An 18880-nucleotide genomic window follows, 5' to 3' on the forward strand; every position below is an offset into this window, starting at 1 on the left:
CTTCTATCTCTTGTTGATACGTGTGATGTTTTATGTTTTTGTGGTTGAAGTTCATGAATGTACAATAAGATAAAATTGAGCCTTTGGCCATGCTATTAAGCAAAAATTCTTATTGGTATATTGCATGACTTCGTCTTGGATATCATGCTATATTTCGTGTGTATCTATTTTGTGTGTGCATGTTTCTTTGTGGATAAACATCTTCGTGATATTGCCCACTTAGAGAAACTTATACACTTAAGAGATGATACATCTCCATTTGATATCTTATTTATTTGTTGTGTGTTGATTGGTCATGCTAAGCAATATAATTCATTGAAGACTATGATGATGTTTTTTTCTCATCCTTGTAATAGTCTTATAATATGCTTTGTCATGCTATTCACATATCCTCTTGGTTGAGCCCTTTATTATGGTGCCTCTTACTTGTTGCTCAACCATTTGTTTATTGCAAGTGTTAAGCTTAATTTTCTATCTATGATCTATTGCAAATGTGTGTGTTTTAAATGGTAATGAGGGAGTGAGGATTCCATGTTATGCATATTGTACTCAAATGCAACATTTTAATTTATTCATGTACCTTGGGGAGCTTCCTCATTTTATTTAAAGCAGTATTTTGTGGTGATCACTAGAGTTTGATTCACTTGGTATCTTTTGTTTTGAATGATATTATGGGAGTGATTATTCCATGTTTGTGCACTTTATACTCCAATGCAAATTTTCTTGTTTTGTGCACAAACCTTGGGGAGCTTCCTCATATTATTTAGAGCAATCTTCTTGATCTTATCATGATATCTATCTTTTTTGGTATCTTCTTTATGGTTCATTTGGTTGCTTGTTTCATTTTTTGAAGCTTCTTGATCTTGCTATCTTTTTGCCATCTTTGATCCTCTATATAGTGTGATTCCTTCTGAATATTTGTCATTGGATACGTGCATTTGATTCCACTCAAATTATGAGAAATCCATGCGGTATGGAGGAACTCTCACTATATTAGCCTTCTAAATTTTTCACCCATTTCGACAATTGGTGCCAATGGGGGAGAAATTTGGAGGGTTTAAGGGAATTTGGTTATGTCTTTGCTTTGTGATTAAGCATGTGCCTTTATTGCATTGCATCTTGTTTCTTTGCATAGTTGAATATTTAGAGAAAACTCCACTAGGCTTTGAATGTCAATGTATGCTCTTGTATATAGTATGGGGGATTTTGCTCTATGTATTCAACTTGTTTGTTTCTTAAATTCCTTATATAAACCCTCTCAAAGAGCTTGTCATCAATTACCAAATGGGGGAGATTGAAAGTGCATGGAACCCCATGTGTGGTTTTGGTAATTAATGACAATCCCTATGGACTAATGCTTGCATTGAGTTATATTTGTAGGAGTTGTCCATAGGCAATGTTTGAAACATATGTTGGCTTCAAGATTGCAATAAGAAGCAAATGAACAAGATCAAGTGTCAAGTATGTCTTGAAGATTAAGATGAAGTGAGCCCTCAAAGTTAACTTCAAGACATCAACATGGTGAAGAATGAAGAAATGAAGAGCAAGTTCAAGATGAGTCAACTCGGAGAGATCTTATGCTTGAAGCTTGTCATCCATATGGTGTTCATGGAAATGTGAAGATGCGCCGAAAAAGAAGCTCTCCCATAGTGGAGTATGGGGGAGCAATTCACATGACTTCATCAAGCAAGCACAATCAAGAAAGGCGTTTGTGACGCCCCGGAACCGGTACCTTGAGGATTCCAGCGATCCCGCTGAAATCCGCACGATATCGATTCAGAGACGCCCTCCGACACGACGTGCGCGACGAATCACACACGTGATGCCAGAGGAATTAACACGAGCGGTAACATTACAACAGGATTACAATAGAGCCCACAAGAAACATATATTACAACAACGACTCCAAAGAGTCAAGATACAAATAGATACATACAAAGATCTGAATCATACAAAAGATCGAATGCGTCCGAGTACGGACAAGATACAAATTGGACTAAGAGTCCTGAAGATAACCAGTGGCGTCCATAACCCTGCCCAGGCCAAGCCGGAAGGGTAACCTTGCTAACGTCGTCATCTCGTACCTGTCAAAGTCGGGCCATCGGTTGCCGACAAAAGGGAGGAAGCAAAAGAGAAAGGGAAAAGGCGAGAGTAAGTACCAAGGAACGAACTCCGGCACGTACTTAGCGAGACTAGAAATGGCTATGCTCACCGGGCGAGTATATATATATATCGCTGGGGGCTATATGGTAGGTTTAGCGGCGGCAAAACTATAACCAATAGAGACACACTACAACATCCGTCTACTCAGATAAGATAAGAGAGCGCATAAGGTAATAGGTAAAATACTACACAAACATAACCCAACCAAATACACATATCCCCTTCAAAAATTGCGAAGAGGCAATGTAAAAGGCACTCAACGGTGGACAAGTTTTATTAGGTATCGGTTGTAGTAAAGCTATATTACTACGCAAGTTATTATCAGATTATTAGCAACAAGATAACGGTGTAAGTTGTTCTATGATCAAGCTATACAATTCCAAGTCGTCCATAACCGCGGACACGGCTTATCGATAAGATGTACACCCTGCAGGGGTTGCCCAAATGTAACCATACGCATGCTCGACCCACTTACGACAGGTGGATGTCTCACAACAAGACCGTTCCCAGTTCAACAAGAAAGTCTAGGGGGGCCACCCGACTAAGCTACCCGTGACGAAGTCCGGCCGTACTCCGAGACGGACTCAGGGTTTGCGTCGGCGGCTAGGCGTGCAAACCACACGCTTCGCTAAACGTCCTGCGGGTAAGACAGAATATAAACACCCGAAGGCAACATGAAGTAAACACCCGAAGGCAACAGTAAGTAAAGCATGGCATACATGGCATAGGCAAATAAAACCAAGGTTGTGGCCCCCTTTTCAACTGACTTGAGAAAAGGTAATGGGTGAGGGGGGGTCCCGATAATCATCCCCACGTACGGGTAGAGCGCTCAATCTCGGAACAGATAACAAGAACTCGGGTCCTAGGGGACATTAGCGAGTCAAAGTTCCGATGCTTTCGCAAAGGGGCTCACAGATGCCTCTGCTTACAATTTTAGTTGTTAACAAATAAGTAAAGCATGTGTATCTCCAACAAACTAATATAGCATGTGATAACCTCCCAACAACCCAACATATCCCGATAACAGATCGAGATAAACAACAGAGCCTAAACACGCCTACGACTCGCAAGGCTCAAACATCAAGCAACGGCTATGGATAAGGAATGGTGCATATAGGATTATTATGGTAAACAAGTAGGATAGGACACATGACTCGATAAAGAAGCGCAACATAAGGATAGCAGTGCGAGGGAGAGAGTAAAATAGGTGAAGAGAGAGGGCTCGCCTGTGGAAAGCTGCAGAAGAACTTGTCGGAGAACTCGTCGTATCTCACATCAACACTTCGTGATCCTATCCGGGAAGAAGCAAATGCTGGAACACACACAAAGTATGCAAGTCTTACTACTATGGATAAAGAACCGGCATGAGCAAGATGCAGGCATGCATGACATGGCAACGATGATGCGATGCAACTTATCCAATTTAAGCGGAGTCGGAACCCCGGACAAACAATTAAGGTTGAAATTGCATATCTACCGGCAAAGTTAAGTGTTCATTAGCATGGCATAAACATGGCAGGGGTGCGCTACTTCAAAGTTAAACGGAGCGGGAAAACCTTAGTCGGTGTCCGAAATACTCCGCAGTTCAATATTAGGTGATATGCACAATCCACACGTCACGACATGATACGAGATGCAAACAAATGTATGGATGACATATTCATGTTGTTTGCATTTTTCTAATAAATTTTCATATATAATACCTTTCCATTTGAATTTGTATAAAACAAGGTACAAAACTTTTTAGTAAACGATTATTTAGCTAGTCAAGCAAACAAGCAGGCTGCTGGAAGGATTGAGGATTTGCATGATGTGCTAGCTGAAAGAAAAGAACAAACGTTCAAAGAGTGGTGCAGCGACTTGTGTGTAGCACGACGGCGATGCAAGAAAAGCAAAAGGCGGAGCTGTACTGCTGTTGGCAAGGAAACAAGTGGCAGAGAAACTAGCCATGGCGACTTCGATCTGGGATGCAGCGATGAATTGTAAGAAAGGTACTGAAATTTGTGGCCGCCAGGATAAAGCTAATGATTGACTGGTTGCAGTCCTGGAATCAGACCAACATGCTAAGCTGTATTTGTTGTACAAGGAGGTGCCCAGAATTCTATGAAATAGGAATACAGGAATTGCATGATGCAGGATAAGGAACAAACCATCTGGGAATTTGGGAATTTTAACGACATCCAAGATGCAGACTAGACCTGCACAAGGTGCGGAGGAACACGAACTGACGAAGAAGACTTCAGCTGGACAGGGAAACAAACAGCAAAAGTATGGTCATTTTGCCACAAACGGGAATTGATCCCAGAATCTCATCTCGATGTTTGATACAAGGAATAGAGCCAGATGTGCTGCTGCACGTATGATGCCGAGGTACATGCGTGGAGATAGAAAAAGAAAACGTAGAGGGAGGGCTCGCTCACCATGAGGTCGCTTGTGAAGCGGTGGAGCTCGGGGACGACGCAGACAACGCAGAGGAAGAACTCGCGACGGCGACCGGAACGACCACGACGGCGTGTTGGACCGCTGTGATCACCGCTGCAGGCGGCGCCGAGGAACGGCGACGGGGCGGCCGCCAAGTTGCAGAAAAAAAAACCGGCGGCGGAAACATCCGTCAGTTCGTCAGAGTTAGACACCGGCGTAAATTGGTCGGATGCCACGGGAAAAAGGTGGAGAAGACGGAGGACCTTACCGGGAAGACTATGGTGGTTTCAGATAGTGCGGGGGAGGTCGGAGATGGCCGGAAATAATGATTTCCTCGCCGGAGTCGGGGAAGAGGACAGGGTCGTTGGTGTCGATTGCGTGCTCGATTCGAGGAGTTCTTGGGTCGAGGATGGACAGCGTGATGAGGGAAAGCTCTTGGTGGCCTTGGTTCGGCGAAAGGTGGTCGGAGGCGGCGGGGCGACGGCGATGCTGCGGCGGAAGTGTGCGGTGTTTTTCTCTGAAACTTTTGTCCCTTTCTTCTGCGTGGTCAAGGGGAAAGAAGGGGCGGCGGCACAAGGATGGAGAGGGAGCGGTCTAGGGTTTGCTGCGGTTTAGGAGGGGACGCGGCGGTTGGCTTGGTCCAGCTAGGGAAGGATCAGGTGAGCGCTCGGCTCACCTTTTATGCCTGGAAGAAGAAGGCTCACGTTTTCTGCCTGGAAGAAGAAGACAAACATTGGAGCTAGCTCCAGGAAAGGAACGAGCGTGAAGATGTGCTTGGTCTTTTGCAAATTTTCTGGGAAAGTTGCAAATGAATTTGCAAAAAGGCAAGAGAGAAACTTCTGAAATTTAGAGAGACTAAGATGAGGAAAAGAAAACGAGAAGATGATCCAAAACACACTTTGAAAATATTTATTAATGACTAAAACAATTTGCAAGAATTTAATATTTGGTTTTGGGGTTTTGTTAAAAGGGAAGAAGAGCGGGTTCTATTAGGGAACCATATAAGAGGGAAAATATTGAAATAGGGTTTAAAAAATAGTTTTATCTGTGAAAAACATGGGTATGATATATGCATGATGCCATGATGATCCATAAAAGAAAACTAGTAGGGCTATTTCCGGGGCCGTTACAGCGTTCAATCTTGTTGCGGTCAAGACCGTCATCATCAAGCTCAAGTGGAATGCGCAAGGTTAAGGTTTGCTCTTGATAGGGTTTCTTCCTCACCGGTCTCATGGTATAGTTGGAGACCGGTTTATAGTTTAGTTGCCGTACTATCAAGAGGGCTCTCGAGTGAGTAACTCGATCGTATCCTTCGGAGAGCTCAAACCTTTGCATCCTTGCATCATGTTTCATGGTTGTTAGTTGAATCTTATCCATGTGATGTTTTAGAGCTTGTGCTTATTCTCATGACAAGCTCTAGTTCATCAAGAATGGTTTTTGCACGGGCAACTTGTTGCATTTTCAAAGTTGGAGGTTTTACCGGTATGTCTTTTTTAGATAGGTCAAACAGTTCATCATTTATTTCTATCCTACCTTGCTGGACTATGATGGTTCCCCGCATGATCTTGTAGAGCTTATTACTAGCTTCGAAACGAGCCCAAGATCATGAAAATCGGAGTTCAGATGTTCAAGTTATGATCATTCTCGTTTTGGTGTTTCTGCAGTTTGGGGGGGGGGGGGGGATAATCCGGCCTGGATTCAAAATATCCGGGCCCCTTATAGCGAGCAGTTTCCTCAAGTCCTTAGCCATTTTTCGGGGGCCGGATTTTTGCAATAATCTGGCCTGGGAGGACCCAACGGTCATATTTCGACGGGAGGGGGTATTTAAGACCCCCTTGTTCCTCCTTGGGCAGCCACCTCTTCCCGTTTGTGCTCTCCACCATTGTTGACCTTGAGAGCGTCCCCTTTCCCTCTACTCCTCCAATGCTTCTTGAATCTTTTTGAGGGAAAAGGAAGAGGAGATCTAGATCTACATTCCTACCCATCAAATCTCTCTCTTTGTGAGGGGAATCCACTAGATCTAGATCTTGGAGAAATTTGGTGTTCCTCCTCTTATTTGTTCTTCCTCTCTTATTCCCCAATAGCTTTTGTAGCTTTGTTGGAATTTGAGAGAAGGACTTGAGCATCGTTGTGGTGTTCTTGCCATTGCATTTGGTGTATCAGTTTGACTTCTCGCGGTGATACGTGGAGGTGAAAGTTTGTGAGATATTCCTTCAGGAGCTTGTTCCCGGAGCTTGTTCTTGGGTCTTTGGACCCTACACGGCTTAGTGATCTTTGTGGTCTTTGTGGTGTTCTTGGGGACTCCAATTAAGTTGTGGAGATTCTTCAAGGGCAAGGCCTTTGTGGCAATGCTTAGTGGTCTTTTTGGTCTTTGTGGTGTTCTTGGGGAATTCAATTCAGTTGTGGAGATTCTTCAAGGGCAAGGCCTTTGTGGCGATTTATTGGGAGCCTCCAATTAAGTTGTGGAGATAGCCCCAAGATTTGTGCGGGTTCGGTGACCTTCCTAAGGTTCCATAGTGGATCGAGGACATCCCTTTTGGTGGGAATTTTCGAGGAGAATACGGTGGACCTCGTGCATTTGGAGTGACTTGTCCTCCACACCGCTCCAACGGAGAGTAGCACTCGCAAGAGTGTGAACTTCGGGATTCATCTTGTCTCCGCGTCACTTCGGTTATTCCTATACCCGAGCTCTTTACTTATGCACTTTACTTTGTGATAGCCATCGTGCTTGAGGTTATATATCTTGCTATCACCTAGTTGCTTATATTGCTTAGCATAAGTTGTTGGTGCACATAGGTGAACCATAGTATATAGGTTTTGGGCTTGACAAAGTAAACACTAGTTTTATTCCGCATTTGTTAAGCCCATCTCGTAAAAGTTTTAAACCGCCTATTCACCCCCCTCTAGGCGACATACGTGTCCTTTCAACGCGGCCAGCCAACTTCCAACAGGAGGGGCAGAAAAGGAGATCAACTTAGCGCGTTGATGCAGAGCGTCACCAGCGTGGCTGTAATATCCCAGATAATGGGGTTACAAAAATAGAGGAAACAGATGTGTGCATTGCATTCATGCATAGAAAATCCGGGGAATTTTCGCGCTTCAACCAAACACAAAGTGATCGAGGTTTCTCTTGTGTCAATGGAATTGATTTATGTCATCGACACAAGTGCGATAAATTTCGACATGACCTTTGTTGATTTATTATGTTTTCGAGGGAAATGGTTTGAATTCAAATTCAAATATGAGAGACATAATTTCAAATAAGAATTTGAATTAGAATTAGAATTCTAAACAATTATATAAATACAAAGTAAATATAAATAATAAATGAGAATCAAATATTATAAATAACAATTCACATAAGAATTATTACAACACTTATTGAAATATTACAAGTTACACAAGAAGTATGAGATTGCAAAATGGAACTAAAAGAATTCCTAAACTAAATCTTCCTAACATTTCTTGTTCTTCTTTCCCTGCAAAAAGAAACAACAAAGACAAAAGGAAAGTAAATTGTGTTATGGTTAAAATGTCGCCATCATCAAGGATGAGGCATTTTGATATTGGAACTCAACTTTAGGACATTAGACACTTGTTCTAATGTTCGAATGCGATTAGAGGGAATTGTTTATCTTAGGCAACAAATGGGACTTCGGAACCAATTAGGATCATTAGGCAACCATCAGCAAGTAGGCAACAAAAGGATATTGGGCCACAAAATCTGATCCATATGAATAGGCAACAAAAGCAATAAATTATTTTCCCTCTAATCTAGTTAAGTCCCTATTTAAACCAAACCCACAAATGCATATAAATGAACCATGTCTGACATGGATGAGTCAGCATGATCCTAAGCTCAACCTGAGTAGTTTCCACTTGGCAGTACCAAAAGTAAAGCTCAAGTTGTGAGATAAGAGCAACCTGACGTTGCTTGCTCAAGGAGGAAGAGAAAGGAATGTTGTCCTCTTACACTAGATAGTGAGGCACCCACACAAGCAGCACAGTCACAGAATACAGGGCAGTGTGTTGTCAACTGCACAGCAACTGTCTGGTAATACAAAAGCAAGCCACTACATCCAGCCGCACCATACACCAGCAAGCCCTAGAACAACAGTTCATTTCACATGCCAGAACAAGTAGCTCTTCATTCAGATTCCTAGAACAGCCAAGATATCAAGATTCAAGAACAGCATCAACAGCTAAAGTACAGTAGCTAGAAAAGAAGAAACCCATTTTATATCCACCAGCTCAAACAAGAACAATAGCTATTCCAACAAATATCTCCACTAGCCAAACCACTAGATCATACCAGCAATACATAGCCATCACCTATTTAGTAGCCAGATCTTAGGAAGAAATCGAAGCAGCAAGGGGTGCATGCTAACCACAAGGAGGTGGTGTTTCAGTATCTAGGAGACCAAGCTACCAAGAGCAACAGGTAGAAATTCATAGGCTTGATCATATATATGTTCTTAGATTTGCATAATCACATGAGAAGAAATAAAGAAGAAAATACCAAGCAAGTAGATCCATCTACCCTTCCACTAGATTTTTATCTAGGGGATTGGAGGGATCTATTTCTCTCAGAATGGCATAGAAGTGCTATGCCAATATCATCACCGAGAAATAAAAAGACAAATAAAAGCATCTGTTCTTATCACAGGTTTGTACCTCAGCCTTTGCATCATTGGCAAGGCTACAAGATCAAGCCAAATCTGTTCTTATTAGTTATAGCTATTCAAAAAGGGAACATCAAGATCCACCAATAAAATCCAACCATGCAAAAATCATCTCTAGTTGATAAACAACAACTAGATCATATTTAAGAGCTCAGGAAAGGCATCAGTTTGTGCATTCCAACACAGCTACTGTCCAATATCGTTGATGCACAATTTAGTCATCACCATAAGCCGACAGTTAATAACCAACATACTACATGAATCTACTTAGGGTCCAGGACATTCATCCCAGGCCAACCAAGTAGTACCATAGTTGCAGCACAGATATAAGTATATATCTAAGCCCATAAGCAAGCCACCAAACAAAGCAACAATCTGCAAGCAAATATGGATGCATCTCACATTTCCCCAAATTCAGTAATAAGATACACAGGGGTATAGCTGAATTACTTCAGTTAACTGAACTGCCCAAGTTCAATTTCTTCAAATATGGGATGAACAAATCATCCAAGTTGAGGCACCAAATTAAGCCTAGTATACACATCAGGGAATCACTTGTTTGATTAACATAATCCAATGGTAATGATCACTGGAATCCAAGCACCACAATCCTCACCTTCACTACCAGAACATGAATAAACTAGACAATTGCATAGCCTCAACCAGGGACATTAGATTGCCATGCAGCACTAGCCACTTTAACCAACCTCAACTCAAATGCATAGGCCAATCACACTACATATGTCTTATTAGGGGATATATATCAGAAATGGTATAACCAACATATCAGCAAGATTATAACTGAGCCAACAGCACCACTTGGATTAACACAAAATCATAGTCAGAGTGGGAGAGGAGTGGAATATAGCTCATAATGACCTGTAGAGGAGGCGGGCGAGGCCGAGGACGCCGTGGTTGCATCGCAGCACCGTCCTGTCGGCGTCAAGGCAGAGACAAAGTAGGCGGCACAATAGCATGACCACCAAACCACCAGACACCACCGAGATGGCGAGCTCGAGCTGGGGCTCGTGGTCGACGAGGAGGCGGGGTCGCCAATGGGGAGCAGCAGCGGCTTGCAGCATCACACCGGCGAACCTAGGGTTCGGCCAAGCGCGCGTGGTGGCGCTTGGAGGCGTGGTGGCGGCGGTATAAGGTGGAGCCCCGCCGGGCAGACATCAGAGACGCCGAAGGCGGCCATCAATGGCCGAGAGAAGATGGCGGCGGAGCCACACCAGGGAGCGTTGGGCGTCAACAGCAGCAGGGCGGCGCAAGCGCGTGCAGGATGGCGTCGTGGTGAAGGTTAGCAGGTGGGGGAGACCATGGAGAATCCGTGTCGGGGAGCATCGGCGTATGGCGGCGCTGGAATCGGTCGGCGATAGCCGTAATTGGAGGCGGACTAGGGTTAGTCTTAGGCGCGACCGTGGGTGTCAAGGACGTCGCGGCAAGGGGGATTTGGTGGAGAAGAAGGATGAGAGGGCGGCCAAGCCTCATGGGCGAGCGGCGGCGCCGGAGTCGACCAGCAGCTGGACGGGCGGTGACGGCGTGAACGGCATCGACGCCATCGCCAGGAGGGGAACGAGCAAGCCCGTCCTCGCGTACGAGTGCGGATGAGAGAAGGGTGGGGATCGGGCCTGGGTCTTGACCCAACCAGACCAGGCCGACCCAACCGGTTGGGCCAGGTCCAGTTAGACCAGATCTGGTTAAGCCAATTTGGGCTCAAGCCAGTTTCCACCATTTTTTCTATTTTTTTTAATAATAATCTTAAAAGGTAAAAGAATACACAATTTAACCACACCATTTTTATTTGATATAGTCCACTCCTAAACAGAAGTAAAAGAAAAAGAAAACAATACTTTCAAGTCCAAAGAACAATAATTTGATGACCCTATGATTCTCGAAGATAAACTCTTATGTCTAAAATAATTAAAGATTTAAACTCTAAAAAGATATTTTCCTAATTATTCAAAAAAAATAAAAAGAATAAAAAAATTACAATCAAGATTTAACAAGTTCCTCAATTCATGTATTAGCTTTAATATTCAAACAATTACCACTTAAAACTCATATAGAATAGTAATATAAAACCCTAATTCCATATTGAATAAAGATTACAACCTCATAATTGTATGTGAAACCCAAAACCCTAATTCAATTAGAAACCCGAGCTCCACTATTTCATTTGAACCTTAAATGGTTTCTCAAACCCAAACCTCTAGTTTATAACATGTGATCATGGACTTTCTTTTCTATTATAGAATCATAATAGCAACTTAATGCTGGTTCATAATCACATAGGATACAAGAACTCTATCACTAAGAATTTAATATTCCATGTATGCATACCATCAAACCTAGATGATCAAATAGGATCAACCCTAGTCCTTATTACCAAGAATCTTATCCTTATTCATCCTTAATTAGCATCACACCATTGTGATGAACCCTAATAGCAACCCTACTTACTATTCTGCACTACATAACCCTGTTCCACTAAAGCCTACTAGTATTAGATAATTATGAATCATCCTATTCAGGAACCAACCATTCTTTACTTAGTGAATTCAAAGGTAAACCCTAGGCAACCTCAACCTTAATTGTAATACTTCTTAAGAAGTATGTTCTTCAAAAGTTATTCTTTTGAAGAAAATAACAAATCATAATCAACCCTACCTAACAGGACCTATAAACTCTAGCTAGCTATTACCAGCAAGATGAAATCACCATGATAGCAACCATTAATTTCTTAGGATACTTAGGCTTCACTAAATCCATACAAGCCTAGTTATTAATGAATCCAACCCTGTTTGGATCCATTTAATACTTACTGTAGAAACTAGATGAAACCATAGACAACCATAGAACCCCACCAACCTAATTATCATACTTGTTCTTTATCAAAGAACATGTTCTTCAAAAGTTATTCTTTTAAAGTATATGATAATCAATCATTAACCATGCCATATAGTACTAAAACTGACAACTGTTCTTTACATGCTAACATTATGCCAATTATCATTCTTTGTGTGCTCAATTGATTACTGTACTTTATTATCTACCTGTTCATGATACCAAGTAATCACACCTGAATAAGAACCTTGCTTGTGGATCACTCTAAAAGTGCAACACACCCTAAACCAATCATTAGAACTCACTGATCCTAAATCATCGGGGTTAGATTACGTTTAAAACGATTGCATCTCATACTTATGCATTATTGCATTCTTGCCAATCTTTTAAACATCGTCCTTACCGGACGATGATGCTATTTCAGAAGTTGGAGTTACTACGTATCGAAGACCTTGTCTGCATAATCTTGCAGTCAAGAAAGGCAAGTTCATCACTTGCTCATGTCATTTGAGTATTTCTATCAAATTACTTGCAAAGTACTATGGTTATCACTATTGCATAAAAACCAAAACCACTACTTTCATAACTATGAATATGACTATGTGGTGGGCAATGGAACCATGGATTGTGTTGATATGGTGGAGGTTCCATTGCAAGGGTTTATATCCATCTAGGATTAAACAACAAATGTCGCCAGTGATTCTTGTGCCGTAATACCCGTGTTAACCATAAGATCCGAGTGGGACGGAATAGTCAATTGTATTTCCACCTCTTGTACATCAACGGATGCGCTTTACCGTAGACCCTTGATCCAAGAGAGGACAAGTGGTACCCTTGATCCAAGAGAGGACAAGTGGTAGGGTGGGGGTCCCGATGAAGTCCCCACGGTAATTGCGGTCTATGATGGGTTGCATTTGCCGGCGAAGGAGTTCATGGTAGAGACCTGAACTGTTGTCGTGGTCGGGGCCGCCCTTAATCGGTATAAGAGCACCGGCGAGGACCCAGGGTCGGAGTTTGCATCAACGGGTGGGTGTATGAGGTAGCGGAGGAATATGATTGGCTATGACCTTATACCGGGCCTCACACCAAAGGAAGTGTGGACGAGAACATGACTCGGTTGGCACCAAGGTTAAGATCTCTTATGGGTAAAGCAACACACCTCTGCAGAGTGTAAAGAACCGTGACCTGTCACTCCCTGTTCCGGGATATGGAACTGCGAACGCGGCCGGAAAGGAGCTCCATGAAGTTCTAGTAAACCGGTGAAGGCCGACGGACATAGTTCTTGAATAAAAGCAACCTTTTGAAGAAATGGTTATGAAAACTTGCATTGGTATTAGACTTTCTGGTCTAATGCTGTAGCTAGTGCATTAAACACCTCTTTCCTATAATGAACTTGTTGAGTACGCTCGTACTCATCCCACTCTTAAATCCCCTGCTTAGATATGGAAGCATCGAAGGAGGATCTACAGTGCAACTCGAAGGCCGAGGAGTCAACAACTACTTCAAGAGACAGGACCCTGTCAGAGGAGTCAGATACCACATCCAACAAGGAGAAAACCTAGTTTAGCCATAGAAGGGAACTAGCTTCCTAAACTTAGCTCCTATTTAGCTAGAATCTATTCATAGCCTCTCTAGATAGTTAAATACTCTACAAATAGAGTTCGTGATAGGATTAGACTACGAGTCGTTCTTCTGGAGTTTATTTGCAGATTTACCTCATTGTAAAGTAGGAGGCTGTGATGATCTTATGTAACAGAGTCAATATTGTAATTCTATAGACATGCCTTGGACCCGCATATGTTTCTGTTGTACCACTCTGAGCGATATAATACTAGTGGAACGGTGTTTCATTGGTGTTATATCAGACTTGCATACTACACCATGCAGTGGTATGCCGGGTCACCACAGTTGGTATCAGAGCAAATGCTTTGACCCTAGGATTAAAACCCTTTAAAGGAGACCTATAGGATTGGTAGTATCTATAGGAAGATGTCCTAGGTGAACCAAATCTTCTGATGACTTGAGATGGATATTCACTTGAGAATAATCCTGACACACTTGAGTCAACCTTTTCAATCTATCTTTTCTAAGTAAAGATAGTCAGCTAATCCCAAATATGTAGTACACCATTAAGTTCTTAAAACAATAGATGAGTAGATCACAGTTGGTATACAATACATGGTAGTCCAAAGAGAGGATACAACCATAAGGAAGATATCCTATTGGAAGATGTGTACCAACACATGTTATAGTTAAATAAGAGATATCCAGACCTGTAATAGGAGTAATATCAAGTGATGAAGATAATTGAGATATCCTAATAGAAGATGTAGACCAAGATAAGTAATGAGTAAGTAAAATTATCTAGACATGTGAAATAATTGATGAGAAGTGATAAATGTAAGTCATATAAGGTAGTATGTACCATGATGAGTCAATCATGGGAGGTAAGGAAGAATGATAGGAATATTATATGTTTACCTACATAGTAGAGTAGCTAATCATATATGATTCACCTGAGAATCATTATGTGATGGAATAGAACATCATAGACATTTAGGAGGAGAACAATAAGAAGCAAGACAATAGTGCAAGAACTGTGTTCCAAAAATATGGGAAGTGTGCCAAGCACATCAGGACCATAGCCTTATGGTACAATAACTTGGAAGTATAGGAGTTATATTCCAATAGTTATGTGTCTAGAATAATGATGTTAGAAACAGACATATCATGCGAAGTAGTCCTCAATAAAATAGAAGTCAAGTTAATACTTCCAAAGAACTTTAGGTCAACCACAACTATTCCATGCCACTTTGTGTCAAGTTTATCTCATTGCAATTGTGCAATTAAGGTAAAGGTTGAGACAAATAGTAGACTTCCATATATTCGTGCTTAGTATCACGATACAAACCTATCGTATGTGGTGTTATATACTACACATCTCAGCCTGATGTTAAGAGATGTCTTACTCAACTATCATTATTCAGGCTTATGATGGTGTGTATTATAAGCACAAAGCTGAATCTTCTTGGATTTTATTGGATTTTCTTTGTTTGACTAGATCCATACATGAAGTTTGACTTCGATATGCAAATGCATGTTGCAATATCAAGTTCTTACTTGATGCTAAGGATCTAGAGGGTAATAGTATTCGTGTGAGGAAGCGACGAATTCTGGAAGATTCCAAAGACAAGATGAAGGTTCATCAGAGAAAGGAAGCAAAGTTGTGGGAAGTAACCACAATACTCTGAAGATAGTACCAATCAAAACTCATGCTTTGCCTCAACGGAGGAGTACTTTAGTACGAAAGAAGCATGAAGGTGAGAAATCTTGTGATTATGGTGAAGCTAAAGCTGATCCATAGTCAACATAGGAGAGAGAATGCATGGGAAATCACTTAGGATACTATAATCATAGTGTCAGCTAGTGGTTTTCTTGCAACATTAAACCCTGAAGATCGAAAGGAAGATGACTTATGAAACCGTAACAGATATTAGAAGACCATCGTTGATATCAGAAGACCACAATTGGTATAGTATCAATGCTACGAGATAAAGTAGAAGATGTCTTGTCCAGTTGATCAGAACCTATAATAGAATTCATTTTTAGATAACAAATAGCCACAATTGGTATCAAGTAGTCCATCATTGGATTATTTGTACCAAGAAGTTGTGAACAAATAAAATTTTGTTAGCCAAATAACAATGACCTATAATCATTTAGTCAAAGGATTCACATTGGATGTCCACAATTGAGTGGATACACCACAAGGATTCTTCACAAGACCTTAGAAGAATATAAACCATAAGCTACACCAAGACCAATATTCTAACCATCAATTCAATGGTTGGAATAAAAGGAGTGGAAGACCATAAGAAAACTCAAAGGGGTAGAGTAAAGACTGAGATAGATGTACAATAACTCAATACTTTAAGCTAGATAGAAGAAGAAGGTCTGAACTGAGAGGAAGTTCGATCTTATTTTCATAAGATTGTTGAACACTACTTTCAGAAGGATTTCAGACCAGAAGCCGAGGTTCATACCTCGAGGAAGTAAGAAGTGGACTATAACTTGAGAAAGTGAGTAATATTTACTCAGAAGTACGATAGCTCAAGTAAACTAAAGTTAATGAAGTTGGACGAAGAAAATACCGTAGATAAAATACAGCCCAAGAAGGCTAAAGACCGAAGGAGTTTGACCATACCAAAACTAAAGTCTATTTGAATGATTCCTTTCATGGAACCTAAATAACCAACAATAGTTATAGGTATCAACTATAAACCATGATTGGATAGACTAAATGAGTCTAATCCATTCTTAGAGGAATAAACCATCATGATCATATCCATTTTAAGTACCTTACTAGTACCATTATTGCAGTTTTGGTAGTAAGGGAAAACAAAGACCTAATCTACCAATTAGGAGTATGTTATCAAATTAGTCCTCAGTTAAGACAAGCAGCACCAGAAGAAGTCCCATCCTTGATTCTTCAATGAGAGAGGAAACAAGATTATAGAGTTGAAAGAAATGAAATAATTAAAGTTAGTAGCCATGGCTCAGAGACAGGTATTATTAGATTCCAGGAAGAAAACCATAGAACTGGAGTTAGAAACTTATGTTCAGAGACAAACCCTAATGGATTCCAGGAAGAATCTGGACAAGGGATATATTCAATTATATCCAGTGAGATCACCACGGAGTTCGAGAGAAGTCAAAGTCTGCATAAGTTAGAACCACACTTCGGAAACGTGAGAGAGTTCAAACTTCGAGGACGAAGTTTAGTTTAAGGGGTAGAGACTGTAATATCCCAGATAATGGGGTTACAAAAATAGAGGAAACAGATGTGTGCATTGCATTCATGCATAGAAAATCCGGGGAATTTTCGCGCTTCAACCAAACACAAAGTGATCGAGGTTTCTCTTGTGTCAATGGAATTGATTTATGTCATCGACACAAGTGCGATAAATTTCGACATGACCTTTGTTGATTTATTATGTTTTCGAGGGAAATGGTTTGAATTCAAATTCAAATATGAGAGACATAATTTCAAATAAGAATTTGAATTAGAATTAGAATTCTAAACAATTATATAAATACAAAGTAAATATAAATAATAAATGAGAATCAAATATTATAAATAACAATTCACATAAGAATTATTACAACACTTATTGAAATATTACAAGTTACACAAGAAGTATGAGATTGCAAAATGGAACTAAAAGAATTCCTAAACTAAATCTTCCTAACATTTCTTGTTCTTCTTTCCCTGCAAAAAGAAACAACAAAGACAAAAGGAAAGTAAATTGTGTTATGGTTAAAATGTCGCCATCATCAAGGATGAGGCATTTTGATATTGGAACTCAACTTTAGGACATTAGACACTTGTTCTAATGTTCGAATGCGATTAGAGGGAATTGTTTATCTTAGGCAACAAATGGGACTTCGGAACCAATTAGGATCATTAGGCAACCATCAGCAAGTAGGCAACAAAAGGATATTGGGCCACAAAATCTGATCCATATGAATAGGCAACAAAAGCAATAAATTATTTTCCCTCTAATCTAGTTAAGTCCCTATTTAAACCAAACCCACAAATGCATATAAATGAACCATGTCTCGACATGGATGAGTCAAAGATGATCCTAAGCTCAACCTGAGTAGTTTCCACTTGGCAGTACCAAAAGTAAAGCTCAAGTTGTGAGATAAGAGCAACCTGACGTTGCTTGCTCAAGGAGGAAGAGAAAGGAATGTTGTCCTCTTACACTAGATAGTGAGGCACCCACACAAGCAAAGACAACACAGAATACGGAAGCAGTGTGTTGTCAATCGCACAAAGAATCGTCTAGTAATACAAAAGCAAGCCACTACATCCAAACCGCACCATACACCAAGAAGCCCTAGAACAACAGTTCATTTCACATGCCAGAACAAGTAGCTCTTCATTCAGATTCCTAGAACAGCCAAGATATCAAGATTCAAGAACAGCATCAACAGCTAAAGTACAGTAGCTAGAAAAGAAGAAACCCATTTTATATCCACCAGCTCAAACAAGAACAATAGCTATTCCAACAAATATCTCCACTAGCCAAACCACTAGATCATACCAGCAATACATAGCCATCACCTATTTAGTAGCCAGATCTTAGGAAGAAATCGAAGCAGCAAGGGGTGCATGCTAACCACAAGGAGGTGGTGTTTCAGTATCTAGGAGACCAAGCTACCAAGAGCAACAGGTAGAAATTCATAGGCTTGATCATATATATGTTCTTAGATTTGCATAATCACATGAGAAGAAATAAAGAAGAAAATACCAAGCAAGTAGATCCATCTACCCTTCCACTAGATTTTTATCTAGGGGATTGGAGGGATCTATTTCTCTCAGAATGGCATAGAAGTGCTATGCCAATATCATCACCGAGAAATAAAAAGACAAATAAAAGCATCTGTTCTTATCACAGGTTTGTACCTCAGCCTTTGCATCATTGGCAAGGCTACAAGATCAAGCCAAATCTGTTCTTATTAGTTATAGCTATTCAAAAAGGGAACATCAAGATCCACCAATAAAATCCAACCATGCAAAAATCATCTCTAGTTGATAAACAACAACTAGATCATATTTAAGAGCTCAGGAAAGGCATCAGTTTGTGCATTCCAACACAGCTACTGTCCAATATCGTTGATGCACAATTTAGTCATCACCATAAGCCGACAGTTAATAACCAACATACTACATGAATCTACTTAGGGTCCAGGACATTCATCCC

General features: G+C 40.9%; 1 long non-coding RNA gene across 4 annotated transcripts; it reads right to left on the reverse strand.

Annotated features, from left to right (window-relative positions):
- Positions 1–1750: 1750 nt before the first annotated feature.
- Positions 1751–5248, reverse strand: LOC139830530 (uncharacterized). 4 transcript variants are annotated; one of them, XR_011742854.1, is made up of 4 exons: positions 4584–5248; positions 4314–4406; positions 3390–3475; positions 1751–2084 (listed from the first exon to the last, which is right to left on the reverse strand). It is a non-coding gene; the product is annotated as an uncharacterized lncRNA (long non-coding RNA). The 4 variants fall into 4 exon arrangements; XR_011742855.1 differs by having other exon boundaries at positions 1753–2084; positions 4362–4406; positions 4584–5245; XR_011742853.1 differs by lacking the exon at positions 4584–5248 and having other exon boundaries at positions 1755–2084; positions 4314–4550.
- Positions 5249–18880: the final 13632 nt, after the last annotated feature.

This window comes from Lolium perenne, chromosome 4 (genome assembly GCF_019359855.2).
Source record: "Lolium perenne isolate Kyuss_39 chromosome 4, Kyuss_2.0, whole genome shotgun sequence".
Classification (NCBI taxonomy): Eukaryota; Viridiplantae; Streptophyta; class Magnoliopsida; order Poales; family Poaceae; genus Lolium; species Lolium perenne.